Below are 16,824 nucleotides of genomic sequence, written 5' to 3'. Positions count from 1 at the left end.
TACTGGATGGATTCATCCACATCCTCTCCACTAACGCATCTTACGATCAGAGCGTTCTGTTCACATACTTGTGACCACGCAATAGAGATAACTGGCAGATAGAGAGATTTAGTGTGTGGTCTTGACCTCATTAGGACCCAGTTTTAAACAACTGAGATTTGCATTCATATCTCAACATCCTCAATGTTCAAATAAAAAAAATGTTTGCTAAGCAATTTGTAAAGAAATAAATGTTAGTCTATTTAAGGAGTAAAGGTCTTTTAAAAAAAAGCAAAACACACATTTTATTTCTAACAGTAAATTTACAATATGTGCTTATGTGGGAGTTAAGGCAATCATCCATTTCCTAAGTGATGTAGCTCCGTTAACTGCTTCTAATAGTTTCAGTATATCGCTAAGAGTAATAAAACTTCATTTCCTCCAAAATTGCTTATTTCTCCAGCTTGTCATTGATTCAGAAGGACTTCCTTCCCTTAATTACACCAGGTTAAGAATGTTTAACTGTGTATATTTAACAGCCTCCATGCTAGCAACCATATTGCAAGAAAGCCACCCAGCAAAGAGAAGGTAAAGAGAGACAGTGGACAAAGTAAAATCAGAAAGTAATAAGAAATGAAAAGGGAGATAAAATGGAACCCAAGCAAATCTGAATCTGCAATGCCCCATGAAAACCAGTAGTAGTGTTTTCACTGCCGTGTCTCTGTCAATTCTACGTTTTCTCATCACTTGTGTTTCTCTGTTTCTCTAAAGACAAAGACTGCAGTGGAAGCTGTGGGTGAATAAAAATGGCAGAGGTGGTTTCTTCAGATCCGGCCAGCCTTCCATGCTCTGCAGTTTTCCCAGCCAGTCAGCTGGGGCCATTTCATTCAACACCTGCAGTCTCAGCTCTGCTCAGTGTCTAGGCAGTTTTTCTTAGATCTTGTTCTCAATGGGGAGAGGGTGAGGTGGGAGAAAAGTCAGAGGGATGATATTCAGTGGTTCATATCACTGAAGAAACTGAAATGCCCTACAGTCGAAGATTATTCCTTCTAAAGTGGGTTTGACTAGAAGCTTCGGAGTACCTTAGGCAGAATTCTGGGACACGGAAGGGTTTTATACTGCTAACGCTTACCAATCTTTTCTTTTCACGAAAGAATGAGAAACCATCAAATGTCAGTCTCAGAGTCTCTTTATTACCCTAGGTCAGTGGTTTATGTGTGACTGCCCTCCATCCCCCACCCCCCAACTAGACTGCTTCCTAGACTGTTTTACAAGGTCACTGCCCAGTTCACTAGGGCAGGCAATTTCAGTTCTGGATCCCAGGTCCCTTCAATTAAGTGGGCCATGTTCATCAACGACAGAAGAAGGAAACAACATATTTTCAGTACCTATGGTATGCAATAATATTTTTTAGAAATAATATCTTATCAAATATGAGCTTTATTTCCTCTAAGGAAGCTATGCTTCAGAAATGTAAGCTATTAGTGCTAAAAATGAGACAAATTGGGTTTTTAAAATTTATTTATTTTTTGAGAGGGTGCAAGCATGGGATGGGTAGTGTAAAGGGGACAGAGGATATGAAGTGGGCTCTGTGCTGAGAGCAGCAAGGCTGAAATGAGGATCAAACTCATGAATCTGGAGATCATGACCTGAACTGAAGTCAGATGCATAACCAACTAAGCCACCTAGGTGCCCCAAGACAAATTATTTAAATAAATGTATAAGAATTACAGATAAATACTGAGTCAAAATTTAAAGAATTCTAAAGATGATATAAGGGGCTGCTTAATCTCAATTATGTCCTTCATGTGCCCTAGAATTTAAAAAACTTTCCATAACTTATCGTAGCCTGTGGTTTATATCATTTGAAAAATGATGGATTAGGTTGTGTTAGAATAATGACTCATATTTTCTATATATAATCAGGTGGAGGTTAGCAGTTATTTTAATCCAACATATATTTATTTAATATCTACTACATACAAGGTATTGGCTGATGTTGCAGGAACTACTGAATTGGGTGAAAGCCCATTTCCTGGCTTCAGGAATTTTCAAATCCAGTAATGAAGATGAGGCAAGTAGCCAAGAGAAGGCCAATTGAGAGATTTAAACAAATTATTTTGAGTCTAAAAAGCAAGAAAGCACAGTAAGAAAAAGACAATGTGAACATATCAAGATGTAAAGGTGAAGGAGAAGATAGCATGTCTAGTGAAATAAATGGCACACGCAAAATATGGAAGTGGAAAAACATAGAACTTTTTATGAGAATAGCCTTTGGTTTGATTTGCTTAACAGGTACAACAGACGTAATGTAGTAAGATGAGGTCAGAAGGATAAATCAATGGTGTGATGAGTAAACCTTTTGGTACCTATTGAGAAGTGAGTTCTTATTTCAGCACACAATGGTGGGGAGGGAAGGGTGGTAGACAAGAACGAGGCAGAGGCTCTACCTTAGATAAATTAAACTGAAAGCTGGAAGTTGAAAGAATAGATATAAGACTTCTATCCTAGTGGGGAAAAGGGTAGTAAGAATGTCAAGCACTTGCTTACTATGGGCCAGTTAATAGCTGCAACATCTCTCCCACTCTATAGATAGAAAATGTGGAAGAGATGAAGAGTGGTATCAGGGATTCATGAAGAACCAAAACCCAGAAGTAGATTATACGTGGATATGGATTAGCCAAGAGAGAAAGAAGAGACACAGGTTACTTTAAACTTATATTAAAGGTAGTGTTAATAAAAATGGGAAATCAGAAGACCAATACGCAGTGTCCATTATACATTTGGTTTCAGAAGTTTTTAAATGTAGTTAGAAAGATGTGATACAATATATCACATAGTTTGGTGACAACATAGATGGTATGTAGTAAGTAAAACGTTAGTGGTAACTGAGAAAGGTGATCTATAAGATGAAAGAAGTCAGTCACTGGCATTTTGATAAACTCAAGCCACTTTAGAATGGGACTGTTTTTGGGGCGCCAGGGTAGCTCATTCAGTTAAGCGTCCAATTCTGGATTTCAGCTCAGGTCATAGTCTCACAGTTTCGTGAGTTCGAGCCCCATGTTGGGCTCTGTGAGCCCCACGTTGGCCTCTGCACTGACACTGTGGAACCTCCTTGAGATTCTCCCTCTCACTCTGCCCCACCCCTGCTCACATTCTCTCTCTCTCTCTCTCTCTAAAAAAAAAAATGGGATTGTTTTCTGAACCTTGATGAAAATGATGGAGCTCAGTAATTCTCAGCCTCCAGGGTTTGAGAAGGGATGGTAGGTGGTGGTTGGCAGGAATCCAAGGAGGCAGCATTTAAAAGAAATTAAGAGCACAGACTACAGACCTAGACTGTCTGAGATTGATTATCTGCCATTTATGAACCATGTGTCCTGGGAAAAATTGCTTATCTTTCTGTGCCTCAGTTTCTTCATCTGCAAAATGGAATGATGATAATGCTACTTCATACGAATGTAGGTGAACTCAGTGAGTTGATACTTTCGAAATGCTCAAAAAGTGCTTACACGTAGTAAGCACTACGGAGGTGTTGGTTATATGCATGTTAAAATTATTCTATTCAGAGGTAGCTATGCACCCCTGAGTGTACTACTCTGTTCCTTGAAGAGCATTACAGGCAATGTGAGATATTACTGATGAGAGTGTATTGTTCTGTGAACTGTGTGGAATGAGAAAAATGAGTCAGAACTACTGAGTTTTAGCAGGATGGGGCTGCCACGGGATGAGTTTGTAATTATATCACTAGGCAGTAGAGTGTAAAAATGTGTTTCGGAGGTGGAAAATGGCTTGATTGGAGTTGATTTTTAGGAAGATTAATCTGGAAATTGAATTTCAGAGCAGGCAGGGACAATGGGCAGAGAATTGGTATTGGGCAATGTTGGTGCAGAGTGAGAGTGGATCTCCAGTTAACTAGAAAATTCTTTTAGGTGAATTTAAGTAATAAAGTTGTGAGTTTGGCTTAGGTCCAAATGTAAAGTCTTCAGTGCATGTTAGGGTGATTTTCCTCTCAGGGAGAGCTTGCAACCACTCACATTTTCTGATGAGGGAAATGACAAATACAAAAAGTGCAAAAAGTGTTTTAAGAAGACAACTGCAGAAATTGGGGAGCTGGGATTGAAGACAGAGAGACTGGTTTGGTTTTGTGGTATTTTGAACTGAAGTAAATGGAATTATAGCATATGATCGTAAATTGGAAGAATTAATATTGTTAAAATGCCCCCTTTAAAAAAAAACATTGTTAAAATGTCCTTACTATGCAGAGCAATCTATAGATTCAATGCAATTCCTACAAAATCCTAATGCCATTTTTCACAGAAGTAGAATAAACCATCCTAAAATTTGTATGGAACCCCAAAAGACCCTGAATAGCCAAAGCAATCCTGAAAAAGAAGGGCAAACCTGGAAATATCACATTCCCTGACTTCAAATACTATTACTAAGTTATAGTAATCAAAACAATACAGCAATGACATGAAAACAGACACGTATACTAATGTAACAAAATAAAGAACCCAAAATAAAAAATATATATCCAATTAATCTAAAACAAGGGAGCCAAGAATATACAATAGAGAAAAGATGGTTTCTTCCCACGTACAAAAGAATGAAACTAAACCCCTATGTTTGACCATAACCCCCCAAAATTAACTCAAAATGGATTAAAGACTTGGACATATGACCTGAAACCATAGAACCCTTGGAAGAAAACACAGGAGATAAGCTCTTTGACATTAGTCTTAGAAATTATTATTTTTTATTTGACACTAAAAACAAGGGCAATAAAAGCAAAAATGAATAAATGAGGCTGTATCAAACTAAAGGGTTTATGCACAGCAAAGTCAACATCAAAAAAATGAAAGGCAATCTACAGAATGGAAGGAAATATTTGCAAATCATAAACCCTGACTGAGGGGATTATACCCCAAAGTTGTATGTAAAGGACACATACAACTTGCTAGCAAAAAACATGCAAACAAAAAACAATCTGATTAAAAATAGGCATCTTAGTGATGTTATGTATCATGTCTTTGTGAATATTAAATCACCTCTGCAGATGAGGAAGAAATCCCACTTGATCATGGGATCATGATTTTTTAAGTATATTCTTTGATTTGGTTTGCTACTATTTTGTTGAGAATGTTTATGTATATATTAAATAGACTTTTTTTCTAAAGAAGACACACAAATGGCACATGAGAAAGTGCTCAACATCACTATGCACATCAAATGCAAATATATAACCCACAATGTGGGGCGCCTGGGTGGCTTAGTCAGTTAAGCTTCTGACTCTTGATTTCAGCTCAGGTCATGATTTCATAGTTTGTCGGTTTGAACCCTGCGTCAGGCGCCACACTGACAGTGTGAAGCCTGCTTGGGATTCTCTCCTTCTCTCTCTGATCTTCCTCCAATCACGCACATGAACTCTCTCTCAAAATTAGTTAATTAAAAAAAACCCACAATGGGATATCACCTCACACCTGCTAGTATGGCTGTCACCAAAAAGACAAGAGGAAATGTTTTGGTGAGGATGTGGAGAAAAGGAACCTTGGTGCACTTTTGGTGCCAACGTAAACTGGTGCAGCCACTAGGGAAAACAGTATAGACGTCCCTCCTCAAATTCAAAGTACAACCACAGTATGATCCAGCAATACCACTTCTGGATATGTATCCAAAGGAAAGGAAATCACCATCTCAAATCCTGGGTATCTGCATTCCCAAGATTACTGCAGCATTATTTACTATAGCCAAGCCATGAAAACAATCAAAATGTCCTTTGATGGTTAAATGGATAAGAAGACAATGTGGATAGAGAAATGAACACAACTGAAAAGGTACAATGGAATCTTATTCAGCCATAAAAAGAAGGGAATTCTGCCATCTGTGTCGGTATGGATGGGCATTGAGGGCGTCATGCTAAGTGAAGTCAAGTCAGAGAAAGACAAATATTGTAATACTTTATGATCTCACCTGTCTGCGAAATCTAAAAAATACCCAGAATTCACACAGAGTAAGAACAGATTGGTGGTAGAAAGGGGATGGAGGTGGAAGTGGAGAAGATGGATAAATATGGTCACAAGGTAAAATTTCCAGTTATGATTAACAAGTTCTGGGTATGTAATGACTCTTGTAATGATGCTATATCATGTGGATGAAAGTTGCTAAGAGAGTAGATCTTAAAATTTCTCATCCCAAGAGAAGCTTCTGTAACACCGTGAGGTGATGGGTGTTAACTAAATTTATTGTGGTAGTCATTTTTCAATAAACACATGTATCATTACTATCTCGGTACATCTTAAATCGATACAACATTGTATGTCAGTTATATCTCAATAAAACGGGAAAATACCATCCCCAAAAAAGGTTATAGCCAAGTGCCCACACATCATAATTCAAAATTTTTCATAAAAATTAAATTTTTTAACATCTTGAATTTGAAAACCTAGTTTATTTAACTCACTCACTTTCCGAGGGGACACGGACGTGAGAAGAGCTGGAAAGGCTGTCTGATTCTGAAGTTAACCTTAATCATAAAGCGATGAATGAGGGTGGGTATTAGTGGTTTCAATGCAAAGGTTATGCATTATTGGTATCTGCACAACTGGGAAGATTCAGGGCCCCAGAGTCAGGGGTGTGTAGTGGCCCTTGGGGTCACCAGCCAGGAAACCCTGGAGTTTCCTATTTTGGATCTACTCCCTTTTACTACAGTCAACCCGTTCCCCAAACTACTTCCATAGTTGTTCCAATCAAGTCCCCTACTTCCATTCTCCACTGCCATAGCCACTGCAAGGTCATTCATCACTGTTTCAGACATGAATGAGATTCCAAACTGATCTGTGAATTGATTTATGGTCCTTTCCGATGCATTCTCCACACTGGCACCACAGTTTTATTTCCAAATTTGAAATTGTATCAAACCACCTCCTTCTGAAATCTTCCTCATCTCAGTTAAGGAGACACCATCCTTATAGCTGTTCAGTCCAAAAACATTTCAGTCTTCATGGTCATTCCATATTCTTCCACACACCCATCCGACCCACCAGAAAATCCTCTTGACTCTCTCTTCAAAATAGATCCACAATCTGACCTACCTGTACCTCTGCTTCCCTAACAAAGCCACCATCCCCTCTTGTCTGGGTGACCTTAACAGCCTTTCAAATGCCTCTTTCCTTGTCTTTCTGTAACCATATCTTGCCACATCACTGATCAAAATTTCACTAATGCCCCATCTCACTATAAGAGAAAGCACAAAGCATCACAAAGCAATCAGGCTCCAAACTAGATTGGTCGGCATGCTCTCCTCAACTCTTTCTACTTTCCCCTCAACCCCCTTCTCCAACCACACTGGCCTCCTAGAGTTTCTTAAACTCAACCCAACATTGTCTCATTCAGGGCCTCCCTTGATACTTTTTCTCACTCTATTTTAACCTTAGACCTTCATTCACGAATTCCATGTTCTCAATTCATATTTTCTAGAATAATTTTTCAAAATCTCTTAGCTTCTGCCCAACCTTTTTTTCTGTCTTAAGCACCTAGTTCCTATCACCAAAAGATGGAGAGTTACGCATCGTTCAAGGCCCAGAGCAAACAGCACCTCCCTCAACATAGTTTTTCTCCGCTCTCCCAGCTGAGCCTAGCGCTAAGATCTCTGACACCTATTAGCTATGTGATAGCTTCTTTTTCCATTTGTTCATCTGTAAAATGAGCTAGTATAAATATCTCCTAGGACCAATCTGCCTGGTCCAAATTACAATATTGCTATTTATACAAATTACCACTTACATAATTAATATCATATAATCATTGCATAATTATAAAATCTAACATTATTGGTGAGTCAGTCATTCCATCTTCTATGCTCTCTAGGTATCTTGCACATACCTTTAGTTTAACATTTCAGAAATTTCACTTTAATTCTTTTTTTAGATAATTATCTCCTGCTATACAATATGATACATGAAGGCAAGGACTTTAGTTCATTTTGTTTCTACACAATTCCTGGCATATGACAGGCCTTCAGTAACCAAAGGTGTAAAGGAGGTAGGGAAAGAAAAAGAAGCTCTGAAAAAAAACTTACAGAACATGGCAACTTGCTGGAGGGATAGGAATAAGAGACAGCGTGTATATATAGGTCTGCAGTGGCAACCCTGCTAAGTAGCAGAATCTAACATTATAGACTCAATGAGGGGCAATCAGGAAATAAAATTGGACTTCTGAGAGGACTTTTACATACACTGCAATGTATGCAGTGCAATGCAAGAGGGGTGAATTCAGAGCAATGTTTCACAAAGCAATGGACACATGAGACTAGAGCCCAATAAAGAGGTCAGAGAGAGAAACACAGATCAATGAGTCCTTGTGCCACGGTAAGAAATGAACCGCGCATGCGTATCTGACTACTCTCTCTGATGATGATATGCATTGACACATTTCAAATTTTCAGGTTTTTGTCCCCAAGAAGCGATGGTAAGCATACTCAAGATTTTGGTACTTGCAAGTGGGAAGGTCAGTGGAATTCTCCCACCCTCCCTTCTGCTCTCTCATTCATGCATTCAAATGCCTTTTTAATTTTTTTTTTTTTAATTTTACAGAGACAGAGCACATGAATGAGTGGGGGCAGGAGGAGCAGAGAGGGAGAGAGAGAGAATCCTATCAGGGTCCATGCTCAGCATGGAGCCCAATGTGGGGCTCTATCCCATGACCCTGGGATCATGACCTGCGCTGAAATCAAGAGTTGAACGCTCAACCAATTGAGCCACTCAGGTGCCCCTCAAATGCATTTATTGATACCATAAAATCTTCTTTAACTATTGCTTCTGATAGTTCTCTATTTTTCTTTTATGGTATGTTTATAACCACCAACTTGACTGATGCATCTTTTTTAAAAGGTTTATTTATTTTGAGAGACAGAGAGTGAGGAGGAGACAGGCAGACAGACAGAGAGAGAGAGAGAGAGAGAGAGAGAGAGAGAGAGAGAGAATCCCAAGCAGGCCCCATGCTGTCAGAGCAGAGTTGACTATGGGGCTCCATTCCACAAACGCTGAGATTGTGACCTGAGTGGAAACCAAGAGTCAGATGCTTAAATGACTAAGCCACCCAGCTGTCCCTTGACTGCTGCTTTTTAATAAGCAGGGCTGTCTCTTTTACATATGCCCTTTCACTTCCAGGTCTTAATATGATCCTGTATAGAATAGAGTCATTTATCATTGTTTGTCAAGATGCATAAATGGTCTTTTGGGGTTGTTGCTGCACTAAAAGTTGTTTTGTTACTGAGAACCTGCAGTACCTTCTAATACTCAGTAACCAAAGCTTTATTGAACATAATGGTAATAAGAAAAATATCAATTTTTCTTCTGATCTCTAATATACTTGGACAAAAGTACTTTCTTGCTTTTAATAATAAGTGTCAATAGAAGGGTTTTTTTTTACAGAACTTACTGACAATAATTGTAAATCTCCATAGAAAGTTAAGTGTGAAAAGTGTAGAGTTTAGAATTGATGAAATAAGATAATACTCATAGCTAACATTTATTGGGCAATTACTAACTGCCAGAAAACACACTTTGACTTATTTAAATTCTTTTCTATAATCACATCAGGATATACTCTTTTATTTTCATTTGGAGACAGGGAAGTATGGTTTACAAGAGTTATGTAATTTCCCTGTGGTCATACAGTTAAGTAAGCTGCTGGAACTATTTGCACTTGGCTCTGTTGTTCTCCAAACCTCATACATGTAACCACTACTGTGTTGCCTCATAGGCTTCTGGAGAAGTCTGGGTCTCTGGTATTATAGCTCCATCAATCCTGGAGCTGTGGTTTCAGGATCACCCATAAGAACTCTCTGAAGAGGTTGCTTAAAAACTAGCCCTCTGAACTCCACTCCAGAAACACTAGGCAGATTCTCTAGGGAAGATGTTCAATAACCTGCATTTTTAGCAAGTCTTCTAGGTAACTGTTAAGCCCATTAACTTCGAACTCCATGTTAGTAGCCCAATGGAACATCTCTGATGAATAATGTCTTCTAGTTTTTGTTTGGTTTATAAGCATGACGTTCATTTATATGCATCCATGGGGAATACAAAGAGGAAATAAAAAATGAGAGGCACCATTAAACCCAAAAATATACACAGTACTTTGAACAGAGATGGTTGGATAAGTGAGGCCATCAGTGTAAAATATACATAATAAAAATCTCACAACCAGAATACTGATTTTGAACAAATAAAGAATTCACAGTGTAAGAATTTTTATTCTATTTCTTCTCTTCAAAACAGTATTCATAATATTGCTTCATATTAGCATTGATCTTTCCAAGTGATATTTAAGTCACCATTTGGTTACCTACAAGCACTCCCATTACGTGCATTCCAGGAGCACATACCTAATGGGGTAAAGCCATTAGCTAATGACAGGTTCTAAAAGTATATTGCAACAACAACAAAAATACCTCCCTTTGCACCTTTTATGAGAAGGACCACTGAGCTAGTAACCCATATTTTCAGAAAACCTATGGGGATTTTTGTCCCATCTAAGCACAGAGGTAAACCCACAATGGCCTGAACACACCATTAGATGCCTGAAGTAGGATCCTGGAAGGTGGTGTACTGGGACTGACCCTGAATCAGGTCTGGGTAAAAATCCTTCACCTCCATAAATTCATGTGACCATGTAATCTTAGTCAAGGTACTGAGATCCTTTAAATCATGATTCATTTTTCGTAACTCTAGAAAAACCACCAAGCATTGCTGTGTCAGGCTTACTGTGAGGAGTGAGCAATCTGATGTAGCCTATGTGAAGGTATGAAGTGCTTTGCCCAGGCTTAGCACATCAAAGTCCTCATATGTTACTTTCCCGCAGTTCCATTAGCTCAATTCAGTTCACTTCAGAAATGATTTATTGAAAGCAGAGTGTGCCGAGTACACTGCTAGTTCTCAGAAATAAAAGATAATAATAGCAGGTGTCTGATCTCCAGAAGCTCAGATTCCAGAAAGGAAAACATCAGGTAAGGTAATCATTGCACTACTGAACCCTCAAAAGTATCATCAGGAAAATACATGAAGTCCCAAAACAGTAAAGGAGGAAACACTTCATTTTGGCATTGCTTGGACTGTTGGGATGGTAGATCATAGTAAAAAGCAAATAAACAAACAACAACAAAAACCGCATTTCTTATGTTTAGGCATGCATTCGTGGAATATATATGCATACCCAATCAAATATGCATACATATTTTTCCCATCAAGAATTTGTACATGCACTTCCCTCTGCCTAGAATATTATGTTGTCCTTCACTTTGTTAATCTTCCTACTCATCTCTCTCTGGCCAAATTAAATATTCTCTCTTCTAAAAATTTTCTCAGCCTAATACTGGAATAGACTCCCTTTTTATTGTGCTCGTGTAACATGTTATACTTAACTGGCATACTTATACTGATATACATGATTATAATTGCTAGCTAATTTGTTGACATAACTCATGAGACCTGAAAGTACCCTGAGAACATATATGGAAGCATTCATCATTGTATCCCTGGTGCCTAATACAGTGCCAGGCTGTGGTCAATAAAGCAGAAATAAAAAACGTACAAAATTGATTAGCAAACTAGTACTATACTTGACATTTAAGTTCTCAAGCAAATTATTTCTTTAAGAGGTACTTAATGTCTTCTTAGGATATATGAATATCTCATCTTCTACTGTGGTAAATTAAGACCAGGATGGTGTACTTATTTCTTGACTCCCAAAGATATGGTAAAATATTGTATGGTAAAATCTATTATTTTTTGTGACTCATGTATATTTACTGAGATTGGTAAGATAAAGGTAGTAGCAAAGATAGAATGATTGTGTTAGTGTAAGTATCACAGATTTTAAATAGAAAACAGGCATTGAAAGTCTTTGTTCAGCCTAAACTATAGTCTTAGTCTCAGCTGGTGAGCTTAAAAACCATTTAATTCTCTCAATACTGGGGGATAATGTGGGAGTTTCATAATTTAGTCACCAAAACAGGGGTGCCAACCATGGAATAATCATTTCTGAAAATAAGCTCATGCCTTTGCATCACGGCTTGCATTATTCATTTACTGACATGCATCAAAAATATGCTCCTATTTTTCTCATCAAAGTAACTTCAGATGTGGTGAGAAAGACCAGGCATGTATACATGAATAAAGAGCAGACACAAACTCCTAAAACCTGCATGTGAAACTTAAATAAGAAGGTATAACAAGAGTGGGTGGCATATAAATGAGGAAATGCTTTTTGAAAGAGGAGGACATTGAGCTGGGTTTTAGGAAACGTGATGGGCCTAGTTTGGCAAGAGGAAATGAGAAGTTATTTCCAAAGAAGAGAGAGCATGGGAAGACATTAGGTACAGGAATATTAAGGGTGACATCAATTGGGGTGAATGATAAGGAGGAAGAATTTTGCTGCATTTAACAAATAATTAAAAGGAAAGAAAGAGATTGTGTTGGGATTCCAGAACATTCAAATAAGATGATGGTAAAGGTTTCAGCTAATCTTATTAGCAGCGAGAAACAAGATGAGGAGGAAATGAAATAAGACTGAAATAAAGGTTTCGGGAATATGTCCAAGAACAACTACAGCACAATATCTAACCACTTCAGAACAGCAAGTTTTGTTGTATTCTCTGCCCTCCAGGGTGTTCTTAAATGCACATCTGTCAACAAAAAGTCAGTGTGGGTGTATATACTTAATTCTGACTTAAAATCTTGTGATCTATAGAGAGTCAGCTATCAGGACTTCCTTTGAAAAAAGTCATAAATTTCAACTGAAAAGTGATTCCTGATAATAATAAAAAGATTTCAATGGAAGATAAAAGTCAGTTGAAAAAACACCTACAAATCAGGAATTTACAAGTAAAACTGGCAAACATCAAATCTCAACAATTTATGACACCCCCAGGAAAATTTTTGCAATAGATTGCAGCATCTTGATTGATAAATAATTTATATATCAAAAGATCTACTCATTTAAATTTCAATTCAGTGTTTCTTAGATTAAATCCAGTTTAGAACATTTTTGTTACTCCAAAAGAAACTTTTTAAAAAGATTTTATTCTTAAGTAACCTCTATACCCAACATGGGGCTCAAATTTAAAACCCTGAGGAGAGTTGCATGTTCTTCTGACTGAGTCAGCCAGGTGTCCCCAAACCCTTTATTCTTAAGCAGTTACTCCTTTTTCCTTTCCCTGTGTTGTAGCATGAACCTGCGTTTCATTGTTTTATTGCCAAATAATACATTGTATGGATATACCACATTTTGTATGCCCACTCCTCAGTTGATAGATGCAATAAGCTTTGTATGGCAATTTAAAAATTTGCTGGGGAATACTATAGTTTGTATACTCTTGGGATCCTTTTTTCATGATGCTGTTGTACCTGGCTTAATATTTCTTAATAAAGCAGGAGCCCAATTATTGGGTTATGAACATCAGGGTATAACTATTGCTTTAGACCATCTTGAACCTTTTCAGATACTACACTTTCTTCAAAACTTGTTTGTTTTGTTTGTATACTGAATTATACTGCCTTTTCCCTAATTTTATCTCCCTTTACTTCCTTTACATGATCTCTTTTGATCACGCTCATGGAATTTGTATAGACTTTGGAAGCAGCCCTTGATTTGTTCTGAACTTAGGATAAAACTGTTTTCAAAAATAGAAATAGATGTATTTTCCTATCACTGCTTTCTTCCACATGTGTATATCCATGTTGACTGGATATTAATTAACATGTATCTTATATATAATATATATTTGTTCCTACGTGTTTGTGCATGTATGACAGAGAGAAGACAAAAAGATAGATAGATAGATAGATAGATAGATAGATAGATAGATAGATAGATAGATAGACAGATAGATAGATAAAAGAAACAGAGAGGGAAAAGTCCTCCATATGCAAACATGATATAGAGTTATATATTAGTTATATAGATAGCTTACTTATATCTCACTAGATGTAATTTAGATAGGAAAAATGTTAAATCTTGTGACCTAAAAAGGTTTTTAAATATACCTCAATAACTTTCAATTTAAAACAATCTTGTATTATAACTCCTAATGATAATTTTAGGTCTTGCTTGAAGCATTCTCTGGAGTAGTTCCTAGAAAAAAAAATTTTTAAAGGAGGTAAAATGAAAATCATTGTCAAATACATTTATCCTTAGCACTCATTATAGATCCTCATTCCATCCTGGATTCCTAAAAAATAAAGGCAACTTTCAAGAATATGCTTTTTAAAGTCATCATGCCTTTGCCTCTCACTTTGTTCTACAGATTTTTAAAAGGCAGAATGTAATCTAACGGTGCTGAAATACTGCATCAGCTTTTAGCAAAAGAGCCAATACTGCCATGCTGCTATTTTATTACTCACGACGTATGGTTTCCAGTTGAGTATCCCATTAACCTCAGAGTACAATGATATCATTTTAATTATATAAATTGAAACAGCAATGTATAATACCTATATCATGTAAAAATGGATTCACTTTATGTGAAAGTGTCTAAACTATCTTTTGCTATGAAGCAATAAATTTGCCTCTGATGGCAAACCTGCCTGTAAATTTAATTACTGGTAATTTTATTTTCCTCCACGGTTTAACCTCTCTTAGAGTCTGACCAGGAATATCATAAATCTGTACTCCATGAACTAGTTTGGAAACTACTGAGTAATGATAAATGAGTATTTGCCCAGATTTTAACTTGGAGAAGCAAATAAATATAAATGTGGGTGGGAAATCACTATGCCAACCTATAAAAGTCATCACAGCTTAAATCTCTAATTTGTTAAAAAGTATAGTTTACTTAATGAAACTCTCTTTGTTATAATATATGATTGAATAATACATTTAATGGAAGAGAATTATTTTCATGGGTCTGAAGATCCAAAAAGCTGTGTGAGGATTAGAAAAAAAAAAAACAACTAAGTTTCATAGAAGAGAGATGTTTGCATTAGTTCAAGAGAAAGGCTAGTTTATACGTAGTCCAGTGTCACACTACATATTCAAGAAATAATTTGGTATTGTTGGAGTATTGCAAAGGTCACCCCTCAAGAATTCATGCAAGATTGGAGAGAGAGTGGGAGGTGTTCCCCATCAATGTTTTCTCTCCTTCCAGAGAATTCCCTATAGGGTAGCTAGTTCTAAAGGAAATAGAAAAGAAGCATGGTCATGAAGGATGAAAGTTAGTATATTTCAATGTTAATTACATGTGACACACATCAGGTGAGAACAATCCTATGCCTTCCTTGAATGGAGAGGACAGAGTGGGTGTTTAAAAGCCACAGCACTCAAACCAGAGCATCTAGCCCCACATCAAGGCTTTGCTACTTACTGGCTTTCTTACCTGGGCAAGCCATTCTACCCTCTCTAACCCTTCACCCACTTCATCTGAAACACGGGGAAAATAAAACCACCTACCTCACAAGGTCATTGCTTAGAAGAACTGAACTAAAGCTTATACAATGCTTAGTGGAGTGCTCAGCACAATGCAAGTGCCTGATAAACGCAAGACCCGCCATAGCTGTGTGCGATTCTGCATGTTTGTGTCTGTTCCCTCCCCTCACGGCGAACTTCTTGAGGACTTGGTCTCTGCCTTAATCAACTAAGAGTTTTATCCTGGATGTGCCATTTATTAGGTCTACGACCTTGTGTCAGGTTTTCTTCTTTTTAACTTCTCTAAACCTCAATTTCCTCATCTTTAAATTAAAACTAATATTTAAACACATTTCATAAAGCTGTTGAAAAGATTGAATGAAATATTTAACACAGGACCTCACAGGTGCTAATAATATTCAGTAAAGTTTACATATTATCATTTTAATGCAGAAATACATAGCAACAAACAAGATTCTAGAAGATGTACTCAAATTTAGGTAAAATTTTAGCACATCAATTATATCTGTATCAAAGTTTAATTTGGGATAAAACAGAATAATCTATTTTATAGTTGAACATAATATCTGTGAATTATATTGCTGTCATTATTAATAAATACTTAAAACAATCCCAGTAAGCAACTGAGCTATTTTAGGATGCATTTTAAATTCAGGAAATTTAAATTCATCATATACAGTTTCTGAATTACAAAGAAGGATAAGAGGTTCATAACCCATATCCGAGTATGTCACAGTGCTCTGAATGTAAAAAGCCATTTTATAAATTTTGAAAGGCAATCTTAGGCTAGTGTCTCCACTTAATGTACAAACCACCCTTGATTATGCAGCCAGCAGACATTTTGAGGAGATCCGAAGCCACATTGTCATACCATGATTTCTGAACCATACGTAAAAGAGAATTAACCACAGATATAAAATCCGAAAAGCAACCTCCAGTTCTAAATTCGGTGAGCTATCCCGGGTGGGGTTTCCTAACTGGAGCCAGTGGAGGTGAGCACAGGGCTCTCGATGGCCCCGCTCACCGACCCCCACCAGTGGGAAGGCCTCACCCCCAGCAGCAGAACCTTCTGACCCCAAACATGACATCTTGACAGGACAGAAAGGCAACTGCCCTGGGGTCGTCAGAATTGAACAAGATACGGAAGTAAAATGCAAAGAAACGACTGAGAACTTTGTGGACGTAGGAGAGAAGGAGAAAAGAAGAGGGCCGAGCAGAAGAGGGGACAGAGGAGGCAGGGACAGTATAAGGGAGATGAGAAGAAGAGGAAACAATGACAGGAGGCACAGGGTAAAGAAACAGCAAGACAACACCAATTTGTGCTGAAGAGGAAAGAATCAGAGCAGAATAGTTTCAACTGCCCAACGTACGTCTTAGCTTCTTGGTAGGAATGTGTTTCTGCTCCGAGACATCATCCCGTGGCTT

At 37.5% G+C, this 16,824-nt stretch overlaps 1 protein-coding gene across 3 annotated transcripts in view; it reads right to left on the bottom strand.

Moving 5' to 3' along the window:
• The window catches only part of SLIT2 (slit guidance ligand 2), a 370,098-nt gene that overhangs the window by 153,976 nt on the left and 199,298 nt on the right, over window positions 1-16,824 (bottom strand). The window lies entirely within an intron of this gene.

Source organism: Crocuta crocuta, unplaced genomic scaffold (assembly GCF_008692635.1).
Source record: "Crocuta crocuta isolate KB4526 unplaced genomic scaffold, BGI_CrCroc_1.0 scaffold179, whole genome shotgun sequence".
NCBI classification, from domain to species: domain Eukaryota; kingdom Metazoa; phylum Chordata; class Mammalia; order Carnivora; family Hyaenidae; genus Crocuta; species Crocuta crocuta.
Note: the sequence above shows the minus strand (reverse complement) of the source record. Positions and strands in the feature narration are given on the sequence as shown.